This window comes from Ctenopharyngodon idella, chromosome 12 (genome assembly GCF_019924925.1).
Source record: "Ctenopharyngodon idella isolate HZGC_01 chromosome 12, HZGC01, whole genome shotgun sequence".
NCBI lineage: Eukaryota > Metazoa > Chordata > Actinopteri > Cypriniformes > Xenocyprididae > Ctenopharyngodon > Ctenopharyngodon idella.
In genome coordinates, this window is record NC_067231.1 from 17,036,402 (window position 1) to 17,054,930 (window position 18,529).

Here is an 18,529-nt window from a genome sequence, read left to right on the forward strand (position 1 = left end):
GAGAGTATATGATTTCAGATGCAGCCACCAATTTAGCGGTTCTTTTATGCCACTGCGTAATGATGTAACTAGTACTTATTTCTAACAATTCTGTGTCATGGTATGTCACACTGAAATACCAAACTTAAAGGGGGTATCACACAGTTTCTGCCAATCTCATGTTAATCTTGAGTACCTATAGAGTAGTAGTGCATCCTTCATATCTCCAAAAAGTCTATAGTTTTATCATATTTATAAAAGATAGATACGCTGTACCGAGTCTTTCCGAAAACAGCCGAGCACCTGGAGGCGTTTCGTGTGAGCAGAGCTAAAGAGTGACAAGCACGCGCAGCTTTTGCGTAGAAATCGTCTGCAAGCTATCAATGGTCAGCTAAACAAATGTATTTAAACACACACAATACACCATCGCATTATCCCTGGATAACTTTTGAATCACTATAATGAATATAGTGTATAGTGAATGATGAATAATGAATTTATGAATTCACTACGTTCATGTTGTTTACATTATATGCACTTAGGCACCTATTGCCAACAAAACAGACATTTGAAGCAGTTTTACTCACCACCTGTGGTTCCGACTCATGACCGGGATCATTACCGCTGTGACCGCTTTATCTTTCAGTTTCAAACGATCTGTAAATCCAGCGTAGAACTGGGCCTTGTTTATGAAACCATAAGCGCCGATCCTGAGGGCTCGAGCAGCCACGGAAAAACACGAGATATACTCCATTAATTTTAACCAATAAAAAAGTAATTGCAACTATCAGTTTCTATGGTTATTTTAATAACAAATATCGAGAGCGCATCAATGTAATGCGTGAGCACAAAACTCTCAGCTCCACTTAACACTGGGTTCTTTGGGAAGCAAGGTTATCTTTCCCTCACAACCAAAAACACACTTGTTTGGTCACATTGTTGATTTCGTGAAGTCCTGTGAGCTGTGCAGCGCTGCCGACGACTTCCGTAAAGCCGAACGCGCGTTGATGGGCGTGCTCTTGCTCTCTCGCTCTGGTCGACGTGTGCGCGTGCTCTCTTCCGGGAGAAGTGCCCGTACAAGGAATTCCGACCTTTCTGATGTCACACAGGCACATACTCGAAAAAAAGACAGCAAAGTTTATGAGGATTTGGGCCACAGAAATACTCTGTCATACGTCCAACTTGTGTTTTGAAACTTTGGTCATGTTTAGCATGAGAATCCAACTCTTTAACAGTGTAAATAAGTCAGAATACATGAAATAGCATTATACCCCCCCTTTAAGTTAATTGTTGTCACTTTCATTCTGATTCTGCAGGCATTAATGCACAAATGTGTCAAAAGTAGCCTATAAACAAAAGTAGCCTATAAAGAAGTCTCATGTACTCCATGATTTAGATTAAAGGGTGAAATTGGCTTGCTTTGATGTCCACAATGGAAGTTTTTAAGCACCATTCCGGTCTACATGCGAGATGCCAACGTGATCTCATGAGAATACGCGTGTATTTTTACGTAAATTGTGGTTCTACCACACGTACATTTACTTACGTTTTCATACACACAAAAACGTACAACATTGACGTATTTAGAGGACTAAAACGTAAAAATACTTACGTATTAACAGCAATAAAAACGTAAATCATGTAACGTAAAGTGTGAATGTATATGAATTCCCATGTATTAATATTAAAATCGTGGCTTTAATGATTTAATTTTGTTTTTAGTCGAATTTATTGAAAGCAGTTTACTCATCTACTTAATATGAAATAACATTTCTGTTCGTGACTTGTGCTGCTCATTTCAGAGGATTGCATAATGTTAAACAAGACTACAATTTAAAACCTTATGAATAATTTTTCTGTAATTGTTTAACCATTTTGTAATATTTAGTGTGTTAGCTGTGCGACACAGAAGGCGTTTTCTCCTATGCAGTGACTGACAATACAACCATAAGATACACCAAAACACAACATAAATTCACAAATCACATCAATTTTATTTGTTCGCTGTACTCCCAATCTTTAGAATCCATATGTTTGTAAGGAACAGATCCAAATTCAGCCCTTTATCCGCCGATCTTCATCTTCATTCTCAGCAACAGCGACCATCACAGTCAAAGCTCGCGCTCGTTATGATTCAAATTGAAAGTAGCGCCACCCTCGAGAAGCGTTACGACATGGTTTACGGCACTGATATCAAACGCTCATTGGTTCTCACCTGCTTCGTCACAGATTGCGACATGCCGTGTTTCAGTGGATTGACATTTGAAATGAGTGTCGCGCCTTCACGGAGAGAAGCCGGATTCATCATATTTTCATGGATTAATAAGCTAAATTCTGCTCTGTACCCTATAAAAAGAGAAGACTGACTGGAACTCATCATCATTTGAACTACTTTTGGTACCACTTTTGACATTTTCGCAAAAAAAATAAATTATTGTGATTACGCTTGTTTGTCTGTCACTCTTTTATTTATATTAGTAGGTAGTTTAAAGAAATTGTTATGGGTAGGTTTAGGGATAGGTGTAGGATTAGTGGCTCAAAATATCGTTTTAATGTTATATTTTTACTAAAATTGTCATTTTCCTACACATTTCTGCCCATTATGTTTTATTCTTTTAACATTCTGTATAAAATGGGTAGGTTTAGGTTCGGGATGGGGTTTAGGGATCTTACATTTATCTACAAAACGATAAAAGGGAAATTATACATATATCTTTAAGACATGATAAGATTCGTAAATATTTTACGTTTTTTCGCTGTAAAAACGTAAGTATTTTTACGTTTTAGTGCCATAATTACGTCAATATTGTACGTTTTAGCACCTTTCTAAACGTACAAAAATGTACGTTTTGTGTCTTTGAAAGTTACGTATTAATACCTACGTATTAACAATGAGACCAGGCTGGAGATGCTGATGAAAATAAAGGCAGGAGGTAAGGCTTGGACAGTATTGTTACATTACACTAGAGAAGTGCTAGTGCATTAAATCATTAACCAGATGAACAAACTATCAATATACAATTTAAACTCACTCATACTGCCAGAGGCATCTCTAGAGCTCCAGTGAAATACTGCAGTGCTCCATTATAATATTACTGACAAATCCTTTTCTGATTATGGAGATCACTGTATCCAGACCTGAAAACTGTTTCCCTTGACAATATTTCAGCAATCGTGTTGTTGTTTTTTTCTTTTCTTTTCTGTTAGCTGTTTAGAATCAGAACTAGTGATGGCAGATTCAGGAATCACTCACTCTTTTGATCTTATTGGTCATGGTTTGCAAAAAGGCCTAAAATTGGACAGTAGACTTGTTAGCAGTTATTCTGACACCAAAATAGCATAATTAATAAGCCAGAAAATTAAAAGAGCGCTGGATGATGTTTGCCTACAATCTAAAGTAGGAAACAAAACTTGTAAATATCTTCTAACATTTGTCAGAAACGCCCCTGGGACCTCATGGGATGTTGCGTAGAAACCGTCCTACATTTGATGTTACGATTATTTCTCAAATAAGCTTAACATTAGTTGTGATTCAGAGAAAGAACAAACGTGCGTACCCTTCTCTTCCAAATGTTAAATTTATTAATCGCAAATGATGTTGAAATTGTGCGCAGTTGAACGTTTTAGATTTTGCCTTGTAAACGCCACCTAATTAAAGTTCACAAAAAAATAAAACAAATTGTCATCATTTACTCACCCTCATGTCGTTCCAAACTCGTAAGACTATCGTTCATCTTCAAAACACAAATGAAGATATTTAAATGAAATCTGAGAGTTCTGTCCCTCCATTGACACTCCACGCAGCTACCACTAACTGTCTTAATTAACTTATTGTTCAAAAAAGAGACGCTAAGAAGAAGCGCGCCATATTCCTTTCTTCGTTTTGTTTAATGGCGATTTACATTCTTAGTGCATATCGCCACCTACGGGGCAGTTGTGCAATCATTTTTTAATCTTATTTATTTAATATCTAATCTTTAGTCATTTTTATCACTGTGAACAAGAATATTGTTTGTTTCATGGTAATTATAAATTAAAAAAGAAAGACGGATTGAACTAAAAAATCAGGTCTGCAAAGGCTGTATAAGTTTATTTTTATGTTTAGCCATTTAGCTTGATCACATTTGTTGTAAGGTGAGATTATGTATATTTATTATAGAAATACATTTTATAGAAAACGTTCTGTTTCAAAAAAAACAAAAACAAATAAACAAACAATAATAGGTTTAAAATAAATTCAATAAATAAGAGTAAAATAAACATTGCATAGGCCTATGTTATAACATATAGGCCCGGTTTCACAGACAGGGCTTAGGCTAAACCAGGATTAGGCCTTATTTCAATTAGGGTATTTAAGTTGCTTTTATAAACATACCCTAGAAAAAAACATTACTGATGTGTGTCTTTAGACAAAAAAATGGCACTGACAAATTTTAAGACATATCAGTGCAAGTTGCTTTCAGTCAAAATAGCTCAAACATGCATTTAGCCCTGTCCCAAATGGCACCCTAAACCCTCACGCTCTTCCCCTGAGTCCGCACTTTCACAACGTAATGCCGCTTTGACTGCTGGGTAAATTCCTCTGCGTAGCTCACAGTCTTGCGTGCTCAGCAGAAGTGCGCATCGAGGGCGCATAGCAGCCGCAAAGTGGACTTAACGAACACACGCACGCAGCGGCCATTGTAAGTCCACAAGACCGAAAGTGCACATGAAGTGTGCCATTTGGGACAGGGCCATAGTCTAGGACTAGCTTAAACCTTGTCTGTGAAACTGGGGGCATACGTTATAATATTGCTAAATATATATGCCCTGGTGATATATCATCAGGGAATACCTCTGAAGTAAACAAACCCTGCTTTGGAGTTATTTATGTTGGCTATTTACATAACCTGAATGTTACCTCAAAACTCAAAGGAACTCAAAGTTAAGGTTATCCGTTTACTCTAAACTTACCCGGGTTTGTCACATAACCTGCTTTCTGGAATACACAGTTTGAATTTAGGCTTTTATATAAACATCAGCGAACAGAAACAGAAGCTCAACCGTACTTGCTTGATGCGTGAGAACAAACCTCATTGGTCAAAGACGTTTTTATAAATATGAATGGTGGTGTGGATTTGAGCGTACACGTTTCATAAATGAGGCCCCTGGTGTTTACAGACTAATCATATAGAACAGCTTTCTATTGAAACAGAATCGGATCATGTAACTGGCAGTGTGAACAGGGCTTGAGGCAGGCGCATCGATCTCACATTAAACGGCTTCAAAAAGACATGCATGTATAAATTTTGCAATAACTTGAAAAACAATAGAAAACACAAAACTGTAAAAAAGAAAAAATGTTTTTGCAAAAACAAATTGGGACATATACAGATCTATATCACCTTGCTTATCCAATCAAATTAGAGATCCAGCAACTATCCGTTGTAATATAGCAAACTTGGTTTAAACTATAGTGGATATACGCACATAGGGAATAAATAGTGTTAGCTCTTTTAAAATTCCTTGCTTAGCTCTGTTTAGTGACCTTATGTGAGATTTAATCTATTTATTCAGAAGCCGAGGCAATGATTTCTTGAGTTCGATAAACTTGGATACTCTCAGTAGCGAGCATGATTTATCAAAGGCTGCATCTGCTATCTGACAGCAATGACAGATAACCCTACGGACAACTGTTTACATCTGTAGCGAGAAAGGGATCATTGGAGATTTTGTTGCTTGCTCACTGCATCAGTAGAGCAGAGATTGTTATCACTCTGAGTGATATCAGCAGAGTAATTACAATAAAAAAAGAAAGAAAATGACAGTGTCGCCCTCAATAGGAAAAAAATGTCAGGGACGGCTATAGCAAGCAATGGTAAGATTCATTTGAACAGTGGGAAGGACACAATTACATCTGTCACTCAAATCCCATTAACAAAAACAATTTCCGCACCTTTATGTTCCACTTCCATGTTCTCACTATAGGGAGAGGTCACAGTGATTTTGCCAAGTAAGACATGTTCCTGGATCAACATAATTTGTTGATCCTGGAACAACATTCCTATCTGAAAATGTAGTTCTAACCTTTTCCCAACCCCTAAACCTAACCCTACCCATAACTTATCCCTAAAATCAGAGGGAAATGATAGTTGAATAACACTGTTGTGGAAGCACCTAACCCAGGTTGTAAGCCTAAACTTGACATAAATGGTAAACTTGTCCCTCAAATCTGATTGGTTGATTAGAATGTTGTTCCAGGATCGACAAAGATGTTGATGCAGGAACATGTTGTACTTGGTGAAATCACGTTCACCATAGGGAGAGTGTGGTTGAGGGTATAGAGGACTATTTCAAAAAGGATATGTGCCACTTACTTCCATGATATTATCTGAAACGAGTTTCACCTTTTCTTAGCTGTACCCAGCCAGATTCATCTGTCAACCTCTCAGCAAGTTTTATTTCCATATTTTCATTAGCTTGTTACAGGTGTCCCAGCCACTGAATGATTGCTGTGCTCCGTCTGGGTAGGATAAAGAACGGGGAGAGTTTTTTGTTGAGGCGATCACTCATCTTGGGCACAGAGTCCTGAAACACTTTGGGTTAAAGGGATAGTTCACCCAAAAATGAAATGTCTGTCATCATTTACTTACCCTCAAGTAGTTCAAAACCTGTATGAATTTCTTTGTTCTGCTGAACACAAAGGAAGATATTTGGAAGAATGTCAGTATCTAAACAGATCTTGCGCATTATTTTTCCTACTATGGTAGTAAATGGGGGGCGAGATCTATTTGGTTATGGACATTTTTCCAAATATCTTCCTTTGTGTACAGCAGAACTAAGAAATTCATACAGGTTTTGAACTACTTGAAGGTGAGTAAATGAAGACAGAATTTTCATTTTTCGGGTGAACTATCCCTTTAATTCCTTTAGGTCCAACACGTCAAATCTGTCAAAGACTGCTGAAATGATTGGAGTCCGAAAGTAGCAAAAAATATTACCATCTTCCCAAATTTTAGATATGAGAGCTGTGTAATTAACTGTGAAAAAGCCCATCTCTGTATAATTATGTTCTTTGACTCATCATATGCTCAGGGCCACAAAGGCAAGCTTGTCTTATCTTTCTTCCACAGTTCTAAATACAAAAAAAAAAGAAGAAAAAAAAAGTCCAATGAATACAAATAACAGGTCACAATATGATGTGGTTCACCATTTTGCTGAAGTCTTCAAGAGCCTGGCAGATTATAAAAGGGAGAGAAAAAAACAATTGACTTTGCTTTGCCTTACCTGTCAAAACAAGAGAAAAAATGAGAGGTTTTCTTCCTTCCTCTATCTCCTTCCCAGCTTGCTGACAGCTCTATAAATCATTATGAAATAATTGTGTGTTTTTAATTAAATGTGAGGTGGTTGCTATCAGTATGCTGGGCTTTGGCGCAGACGTTTTGTGTGCTTTTGAGGATGTGAGTGTAAGACTCATCTGTGCTCTAGTGCACAGGGTGGGGGCAATAACTCAGGCCTGGGGGGACAGCTATAGGCAGACCGGTGTAAATACTGGCCCCTGGCTCGAGGAGAAGGACCTTGGTGATGGCAGTGCTGTAATTGAATGCTCTGTGTATTGTGTTATTACAGTCTGCAGTGTCATATTTCATGCATGGCTGTGGCGGAGTGCACTGGAGTGGGGTTGACGTCCTTATCGGGGGAGAGCTGTCTCGATGGAAGCGGAGAAGCACGAGCGTTCCGGTATCACCGGCAGCGGTCAGACCGATCCGTGCCTCGTTCTCCATCTTAAACTTAGTCAAATCAGCTCATATATTTCAACTAATGTTCAAGCAGCATGGTCATCTATCAGGGAATTCTGATAGATGATGATGAACTTGGGTACTGTACATTTTTAAAGTGAGTAGATGAATTGTGAGACACATATCCTACATGATATGTGTACTTTAGGATGACAAACATACATGTACTACAGCACTGTGGGTTTTCCTTTACTGACAGATTTCAGAAGTTCATTTTCAAGCAGGAAAAGACAGGTCAAAATCTGTTTTCGCTTGTTTTTTTGTCTACTCTTACATGCAGGTAATCCCATCAAGTGTGTTATTTTGACCATTTTGTCCTTTTTGTGTATGTGACAAAATATAAAGGAGAGAATCCAGGATTTTTTTCTCCTTTCAGTGGGTCTGGGACTAATTAGGAAGCGTTAGTGTTCAGTAAGATGTCAGTGACTACATTTTAAATAATCCAGCCGTGTTGAACCCTGAGGTTTCTCCCATGAGAATTAATTTCTTAAGATTAAAAGTATGGAGTCTTCTGAAAAATATTTAAGTGACCACTTGCTCCACAAGACTTTATTATATTTGGAGAGAATTGCAGAGGTATTTAGTAAAAAAAAAAAAAAAATGTCCATCCCATATAAATCAGTATGTGAGGTTTAAGATACTGTGACATTGACCTATCAGGTAGTTTGGCTATAGAAATGTTATCTTCTTTTACTCCAAAATTTACATGAAAATATTTGTCTGATTTTATTGGTGATTTGACATGTTGAAACATAAGCTTTGCCAACAGATTTAAATCTTACCAAGTAAATAATGCTTTACTGCATGCCTGTTGCCTAGATAGAAAATAGCTGCCTGGGGGCATTGCCAAGATGGCTGCCAAGTGAACTGACTTAAAGGACTGCATTGTGAGTGTACTGAAATGAATGATTCATTTGTGTGATTTAAAGTGATAGTTTTCCAAAAAAAAAATCTGTCATTTACTCAACCTCAAATGTTCCAAGCTGTGCTGTTATTTATTGATTTATTTTTTTAGTGGAACACAAAGGGAATTTTTTGGAGTCTTGACACTTTTCTAGTTCATAGTTATCACAGCTGTCATTTTGGGCAAACTATTTCTTTAAAATGTAGTGCAGTATGAAATATATATGATTTATATATATAATAGAAATTGTTTTTTAAAAACTATATCTATAGATGGAATGAAAAGTATCAGCACAGATGCTATAGCGATATATTAACACTTGTCAAGCACCAAATGCAAGTAGAAATCAGTGTTGGCGAGCATATGAAACCAGTCGCCAGTTGGCCAGTAACATTTTTAAAAATTCTAACAATGCAAAATTGTGAAACATGAACATGAATAAACATCGCTGCATCTTCACGAAAGGTTTGCCAATTTAAATATTCAAGCTCAAGAAGACGCGAGAGGGAACTCAATTTGTTACTTGAGCGCTGTGTGGGAAGTTATCTGTGCGCAACATTCGAAGCATGCCCATAAATCTGTCACTGCGTGACTGCGTCCCAATTTGCCTACTTATACTATTCCTACTATATCATAAGTAGGTGATATATATGTATTTGTGAAGAAATTAGTTTGTTTTTGTGAAGAAAAAAGTGCATACTTTTGAGTGTGTAGCAGAAGAGTAGGCAAGCTTTGGGACATACTTCATCATTAACGAATGCTCTGTCATAGTTACGTGCATCCTGTCACCATTTAAACTGTCCTATCAATCATCTTGTCACAGTTAAAATCTCATTCAATTTAATTTCATTTCCTACCATTTCGGAGAGAAATGTGGTAGCACGTTGATCTGCAGTTGTGTCATTTAAAAGTTAATGACCAAATATATCTTTACAAAAGTTCACAGTGCTGTTGCAAATCAAATATAATGTGGATAACATTGAATATCTTTTCATCAGGTTAGATACTGATTATTAATCACTCAAACCCCTTTATCTAAACCTCTATACTTAACCGTAGGACTCGCCATGTTTGTAGTTCTTTAACACTTTTTATTCGTGTTTGTAGTTCTAATCGAATCCAATACTAGTCATTAGAGTGGGCACGGATCTGCACTTCGGATTCTAACCGGAAAAAAGTAGGCAATCCCGGTATCTTTAAAACACTAATTTCAACATACTACAATTTGGGACACACTAATTCTAATTTCGAATATTATTTAAGACAGATAGTATGCAAATTGTTATGCAGTGCGTCTCAGACAGCACGTGAATATGGAATTGACCGTTCGCAAAGACCCGCCCCCTTTAGTTACTGTTGCTATGTCCAACAAGCCATTGCGTACTCCCGCCACACATCATGTTCTCACGCAGTGAAAAATACATTGCGGAGCAAAGAGGACACTGACAACGCATCGACAGACAAGACAGAGCAGGTTACTTTTGATATGAAACAGAGTCTCAAATTTCAAATTTTGTAATTTTTAAATAAATTTAAACAAATACCATTTTGTGGCTCTTTAATGTGTAGTGACAGATCCCTCTAGCACCTCAGTTCAAGCGGCTCGTGAACCGATCATCTCTTTCTACTAGCTCATTTATGGCATCAAATAAACATGAATTAACATCAGAAGAAATGTTGTTTCAACCACGGAAAGACGTCAGTACACACCATTTTTCAAGTTCAAGTCCACCGACGTTAATCTACTTACTCTCCTGACTGCTTTGTCGGACATAACGGTGGATTCGGCATTATGATTGGTTAGATCGCCTGTCAATCAAACTCCCAGCGAAGTGTCAATTGCCTGAGAACTCTGAACTGAAAGTAAACAGTTGAGAAATAGTGTAACAGTATATTGGATCCATGCTCTTAAAGTGATAGCAGCCTCATATTCCTGTTGCTGTCTGTGTTTTTAATGTTAATCAAACAACAAAAGACAAAGAACAATCACTCATTGCTCTTGTCTGAATAACTTTTGTAACTTTAATAAGGATTAATCCATGTTTCATGGCTGGTAAAAAAAAATATTTATGGCTGATAAATTTTCTTAAGTCACCAGCCATTGGAAGGTGTGACAAAAAGTTAGTTTTAGGCCCTGGATATATCTCTCGCGTTAGCCATCAGAAATGTCTTGCTCTCAAGAGCATAATATCCAACCAGTTATATTCTGCTAAATGTGTTGCTGTTGAAGATAACCCTTGTGATAGGATGGCTTTACCTTAGATAGTAAAAAGCAAAATGCAATTTAAAACTTCACGCTAAACATGTAAGCGTGAAGAAGCCATATCCTATGACCTTGAGTACTGTGAATACTTAAACAGTGAGATTTTCCACCTGGAACCACAGTTACCAATCTCATTTCAAGACAGGCTGCACCATGCCAATGGCCTTGCAATCATAAACACGGTTGGATGTCAATGACATTGCCTGTCTTCCATATGATGTCCCATCTCCAAAGCTGCTTAAGATAGACCTATTACACCACCGTAGAAAATAAAAGAATACAGTTTATGTTCACAAGATGGCCTACCGGCAGGGGCTCTGTATGGTTCCGCTGTTGTCCTTTGATGAGATGGCCCTATCACTGCAGTTGGACGATTTCCAACCAGAGGACGGAATGGCAAGCTTTCCCATCAAATCACACGCTTCCAGTACTGAGGAGGGGTGATGATGCACTTGCTGAGAAGCAACAAGATAGTGTTTACTTTGTGATTGGTTCCACATCCCAGATGGTTTCATAATTATCAGAATGTACATGTTTAAAGCCGTATGGAATATAATCATCTTACACAATGCAATTAGTCTAGCAGGTCGTGTTTGTATTTTCAGTGTTTTTTTAATGTTATGTTACTGGTGCCACTGCTGCGTAGAACACTAATCATAAACGCATATCTCGTGATCTCTGCAGCGTGGAAATAGACACAAAGAGCTGGCTTCTTTTCTCTGCGGGGCAAAGAAAAAGCTTATCACTCAGACAGAAGCATGAAAGGGATGGCTAAACCAGGACACCAAGTACAACACATCATCTTCTTCTTATTGCTTGTCATTTCTTCCATCCTTTTCTTTTCATCTTTATTATTAGCACTCCTTCCAGTTTGAAGTACTTCTCTTTTTATCCTCTCATCCCTCCTGCTGTACCTGAAAGGTAAATTGGGAAAGTTTGCCTGAGGCTCGACCAAATCTTATAGAAGGCAATGTGTAGGTGTTCTGGTGAAGATAGCATGCTTTAAAGCCATGGCAGTGATGCCATCAGCTTATAATTGATTCTGCACGCTGATTAAAAGAGATACGGCGTAAAGATATTTTCATATCCATAGTTATAAAACTAATAAGTAAGAAATTTTACAATATCCTGCTTCCTCAGTGCCTAATGAGCTCAAAAGTGTGACATCTGTTTTTTTGGAATGCTTCAGAACTAAGGTTTAGTTTGTTACAATTTGAGTTTTGTCAGTTTTACATATTTTACAGCATTTATTATTCTAGGTCAATGTTATTTTCTACATTTAGCAATACATTTTTAACATTTCAAGTTATAAATTGGCAACTTAATGCATTATGAATTAAAGCTACAATATGTAAAAAAAAAAAAAAAAAAAAAACTGCGTTACTGCGGTATGAAGCAGAGCAGGGCGAGTGCTGTTGGAGCTGAACGAGGCTGCAGGAGCGATTGCTAATGAGAGATAAACGCGACACACGCCTCGCGAGCAGCGAAACTATTATTAGCTATGCCTCAGTCGCCGCTTCCGCTTTTTCCGGTCAAGCGTATGAGGTAACACAGCGCTGTTTATCATTTTAGAGACATTTGACTGTGTTGAAAATGATGTTATAATGTTACTCTGTTTGTTACTCTGTTTAATGTTACTCTGTCGTTTGGCGGCTGCTGTGAGACACTTGTTGAACACTGCAGTACGCTAGATCAATATTAGAATATCATTAATAAATGCTGTGTGGCTTGTGTTGAAAAATAAATGGCATGCAATTAATTTTAAAACGTATTGTATGATGGAGAAAATGTCATTTAGCCATTTGACAAAATTGTTTTTCTCTGAGGCATGGTAAAAGCACAGTACTCAGAAAACTAGATTTAAACAATAAGACTAAACGTGTTGAGCTAACAATAATTCGTTTTCTGTCTATAAATGTAAACAAACAGTTGTTCCCTTGTCTAATAAAACATGTAATATATTAAAGTGTCTTTGGTGTTTACATGGTTTCTACAAAATAAAACCGGAAACAGGGGGTAACGCAGATATGACGCTATTGACAGGCGACTCCTGGCCACGTCCCATATCCTTGGTGAAAATCGCGATTTTCTCACGATTTACAAATAGTTGGAAAACATTTGGGATATTGTAAGTACTCAACTGAACAAAATATATAACACTGGCCTAGTGGTTTTTGGATATTTTACTGCAAAAAAATGTTGTGCCTTTAACAATGAACAATGCTGTATTTATAAATTACAATTAGATGAATAAATGTTGTACACGTTCTCATACAATCAGTGCATTACTAAAATTTGTGTAAAGTGTTACCAAAAATTACTGCTCCCAGCTACATTTTTGTGCTATTTTTATGCTATATATCAGGTCACCATAATTTATCCTTAGCCACCAAGAAGAAAACTTTATTACTTTTTTTGGTCTCTGTGAGAGGATTGTATTTTCAAACAGACCTAATAAAAATGGCAAAACATTGAGGGAGAGAGTTCTATTGATTTCTAAATCTTCATTCAGGTGTTTCACAGGTCAGAAAGTGACCTCTTCTATTTCCGCTGGCGATGGCACAGCTGAGCCTCTGGGCTGTCTGTCTACCCGAGCACTGACCCTAGAGGAGACTGCAGAGCCCTGACATTTCTCTGGATGGAATATGAATGGCAGGGTGCCAGGAAACTGTTCTAGATTATAATACCTGCACATGTGAGGATTGACAATGAAGCCTTTTGACTGAGACTTGCACTCAAAGTCCAAATCAATGTATCCATGGATGACTTAATTTTTTTTGTGTGTGGACTATCCCTTTCAGAGAAAATTCAACATTTGGAATCTAAGAGTTGCTCCAGTAAGTTATTCTGTTTGAGTTTACTCTGCACTCGGCTGGTACTGATAATAGTTGGGAATTTTGCCAGTTCTGTCAAAAAAAACTGCTTCCCCACTCATGTTATCTGTTGAGTCCACACAATGATATGCATGACTGTGTGCTACATTTGAATAAACACTCTTACATTCTGTAGCGCAGGGGCCAGCCAGTCAAACAGATGAGAGAGGCTGTTCTCATGCATTGAGTGTACCTGGCAGACTGGCATGTGGGACACCTCTACCGTCGCGGGTGATTGACTGAGGAACTACATTGACATTTTGAAAGGAGCTTGACGGATGAGAGGCCCAGACGGTCTTCACCTACCATCACAAAATAAATTGGGCTTCCTATCAGCTGTAACCTTTAAAGTGTGTATTTACCTGTGTTTGTGTGTGTTTCCTTGAAAACATCCAATAAAAATCATCCAAGGTGCATCAGGGTGTTAAACGACAGAATCAAAAGAAATGTGCGCAGGTCTCATATGCAAAACACAAAATATAGTGTTTCTGTAGGCAGAATTTTGAGGCATAGGCACACTCCTTGTTCCAAATAGTATGCAACTTAATTATGCTGCCTCCTAAGATACCTGCTTCTGGCCAAATTCCAAGGCAACATTGCATGTATCCTTAATAGAGAAGGCAATAACAGAATGCATTGTGACAAGACAATAAATCAAGATGGCCACATAAGAGAAATGTTGATTATAAGTATGTGACACAATTCAGTAAGTTGGTCCTAATATATTTTTCAACATCTAGTAGAGGAAGAGATGATAATTTCTTATGTGTGACATGCTAATGTTTGAATCAGTATACTGTACGGTCATAATTCATGTCATAATTTTGATGTTTAACCTCATAATTATGACTTAGTATTATGACTTTTTTTTCTTATGTGTCAAAAGTGATTCTGTGTTCTCAAGCCAACAGTACACTTTGACAAAAGTTCTCGAATCAAGAGTCGATTCCAACAAAAGCTTGTAACAGTTCTCCAGTTACCAGTACGCTAAACTGAGAACAGGACAGAGATGTCCACATTGCCAAACATTTTAATAAAACCTGCAAAAAACATTCAGTCAAGACGTGCAGCCTAAATGAATTTAAAAAATGAACCACTAGATAATGGAACTTTCTTGGTATCATGCTTCACATCGAATTAAGCCTTATGAAACGCCCTGCACATTGGTGTATATCACCTCCTCATAGAATGCAGTGTGTGTTATATTAATCAGAGTATACCTGTAAATGGACAAAAACTGCCAGACCCATTCTAACCACGCTCGCAGACAAAGGACCATAAAACCTCCCAAAAGAGGAATTTTCCCGTTTGGAAATTCCACCTTTCTCATTGGTCAAGCCAACCCTGAGAGGTGTGACTTTTCCCAGACTATAGAGCATCCAAACAAGTTCCTCCCTTCTCTTCACTTCACGGCACTCTCTTCATCTTTGTCTCTGGATTGTGGACCCCAACTTACAACCAGCCATGTGCTCACTCAGAAGAGAGGACTCTCCCAACCACAACAGAGTCAAGAATAACATCGCAAGTTCAAGAGATTGCAACTTTAGCCTTTGAATGGATCCATCAAGACCTTCTTCAGAGACTTCACGAGACTGCTTCAGCTGCAAAGACATTGCAATATTGTACACTTAAACAGAGGCTTGGCATACTATAGACCCCTTTGCTTTGAACTAAGAAACTGTTGGTTCCTTCAGCTGGTTAAACTGACTTGTGACTGTCCATTCCTCCACCTGCTTCACTTTGGTTTATTCAGTCATTTTCACTTTTCTGTTTACCCAATGTATGCGTGATTGTGTGTATGTGTTTGTTTAGACTAACCCTGTGTGTGTTAAGTTAACCCTTTCACACGTGAGTTTAAAATATTCTAGCTGGCCCCGCAGAGTGAATTTTTTTTAAAGCAACCGTTATTTTAGAACCCTTATTGTTTCCATGGCGATGCGTCATGCTTGTCACGTAACACACCGCAGCCACAATAACGCTGTATGACAGATTTATCGCTATTATTTTGTTTTTCCTTTTTATTTAAAATATTCACAAACTTGCTTACCATGTCATCAACTATCTGATATTCCGATTCTCAAATATGAGTGAGTGTGTTTTGTCATTTAAAAACATTTATAAATGATCTTTATCTTGATCTATAACACGAGATGGGCGCTGCCATCTTAGTTTGCCCCCCAGTTCAGAGTCCTGTCAGTCGGATTTACAGCAAGTGAATTCATCAGTTTCTCCCGAAATATATACAAGTGGCTGGTGAACTGGGAGAATAATAGAGTAAACTTTATAGTTACTTACAGCCCACTATGTGTGTTTGATATGAATAAACCTCGGCAAATTATACTTGAATGGATTGTTATTGCTGCTTCCACTGATGTCTGATATCAGTGTGTATTTTATAAACTCTAAATGTATTGTTTTGTACATTTGTATTGTACTGGTGCTTATGTGTATTTATGTGTATTTAAATGTCTGAAACCTTAAAAAAAAAAAAACATTATGTGGCTGAAAACACTGCGATATATGACAAGCGCTGAGCGCATCCGTCTCGCAGCCAAAGTGCGAAAGCACAGTTTGAATCTGGCAGTTATGTGACGTCGCTGAACGTTCTAAATCCCATATGTGGGACCGTACCGCATAAAAGGTTAATAAAACTTTGTGCACAATGCATATGAGTTCTCTAGTTCTGATTCTGCTTGCAGATTAATGTCACTTTAACGATTCCTGATCTTGTTACATGCTCTGAGCACTCTACATGCTAAGAAAGAATTATTTTTCTGTGGCCATGAAAAATATCCTTTCTGAGAGCTGACAGACAATCAAAACTGAGTGTTCACTGGATGAACAGGTTAACTGATCGTAAAATGAATTATGCTACATCAAGTTAATTCTATTAACTGATCCAAATATTTATAATTAATCATAAGGAGTTTTGATTCATTTTTAGTATTTTCCCTTTGAGGTAATTCACTTCAATTTTTACTTAAGATCTTGCATTGTGCAAAGCGCTATGCAGATGATACACAGAGTTTTGGTGCAAAGCTAATGACACCAGCATAAGCCCCAGAGCATCATTTCAGGTAAACAAATTTTTCTGTATTGACATACTTCTGTGCACTTGTATTCAGTGTGAAGTGAAGCTATGAAGCCAGGGTAAATGGCGCATTGTTCATCACAGTAGAGAAGGCAGGCAACAGCTCAATCTCTCTGACTGCCCTCATCGCTCTGTTGCGTGTCATCGGGCAGTGGGTGATGTCAGAGTAGCTGTCATTTGTTTTGGCCCGTCATAATCATTTCCTGACTTCATGTTTCTTTTCCACTGTGTCACTCTCACTCACCATGATCATTAGTCATAGAGCCAATCATGCATTATCCTCATGCCATCAATCACAGCCGGTCCCACCCTCTCCGTACCAGCCGGTTGTGTGACAGCCGCTCTAATGCATCATGCAAGGGTCTCTGGGAGCAATAAGACAGGGAAAAAACAGACAAGGTGAATAAGTGTGATTGTGTGCGGGTGCTTTTAAACGCGTGCAGGTTAGGACGTGTGGCTCAGCGGGTAGGTTTGAATGTCAATGAATTCTTTGACAGTTTTGGCTTGTGTTGTGAGTGCATGTGTGTATGTGGTGCGTCTGTCACAGCATGAAATTTTATTCATTCATTTCCTTCAATAAATAATAGTGTCAGTACTACTGATATGTTGGCATCCTTGAATGTAAAATGAGGAGATGGGTGTTAAAAAACAAAAAAAACAAAACAAAAAAAAAACTTTTTGTCCATCCCAAAATTTCTTTCCAGCATTATTGAGTTTAGGCAATTCACTTTTGGAAGGTTACGCCAGATCTGAATGGTCCTTTTTCTCCTGGTGACAGAGAGAATGCCTGAGTGAAATTCAGCTCCTTCTTGAATCCACGGGGAGTTTTGTGCTAGAGCAGATTAAAAAGAGAGACAGAGTAAAGAATGAATCATTTAGAAAGGAAAGGTGCGAGGTTTCTAGTGGCTGACAGCCGTGCTTTGAAGTCCGCCTCTCTGTAGAGGGTTGAGTGTGTCTTGGTAGGGACGTTCTGCAGTTGTTTGTTTGAATAAAAGGGCCGTGAGCCTCAAATGCATGAGAAACACAGAAGGAAAACATCAGTCGGGATGGAACCGTACGTTGGACGTAAAGTTCTAGAATACTGTCCTTTAGATATAAACCAGTATTCTCAGTCCTCAATACTGCCAGATATTTTGAGAATAAAGTAAAGGGAAAAACCTGCTGTGAGAATATAATGATTCAGTTGCATAAGAAGACGAGATACAAATTTTAAAATGCCAAAGTGGCTATCATAGTTAACACAATGACACATGCAGGTAATTGAATTTAACAATGTTGTTTTTTTAACACAGTTAACGCATTTATTTAGACATACATATTTTAACTGCTTCATTCTATTCTTGCATGTTTACACTTTTGCAAGAGGCAGAGGAAGAGCACATATGTTTTACTATGAGTGTCGATAGTGAATTTTTTTTCTTTCCTTGAAATAGCTCAGAATGTACTACTAATGTGTTACATATTTTAATTGACGAACAGCTCTATAATGTTTCTTTTCAATATGCAACATTTTAAACTACAAAAAGAAAAAAGGTTCAATGGGGTTCTGTAAAGAACTCTTGACTAAAGAGAAGTTTCTTGACCAAAATGGTTCTGTATGCCAAAAAGGTTCTGTAAAAGGAGAAATGTCCTAAATTACTG

The 18,529-nt window shown here is 37.8% G+C and overlaps 1 long non-coding RNA gene across 1 annotated transcript; it reads left to right on the plus strand.

Annotated features, from left to right (window-relative positions):
• Nucleotides 1-12,824: 12,824 nt before the first annotated feature.
• Nucleotides 12,825-15,084, plus strand: LOC127523900 (uncharacterized). The gene is made up of 3 exons (XR_007932967.1): nt 12,825-13,052; nt 13,437-13,761; nt 13,934-15,084. It is a non-coding gene; the product is annotated as an uncharacterized LOC127523900 (long non-coding RNA).
• Nucleotides 15,085-18,529: the final 3,445 nt, after the last annotated feature.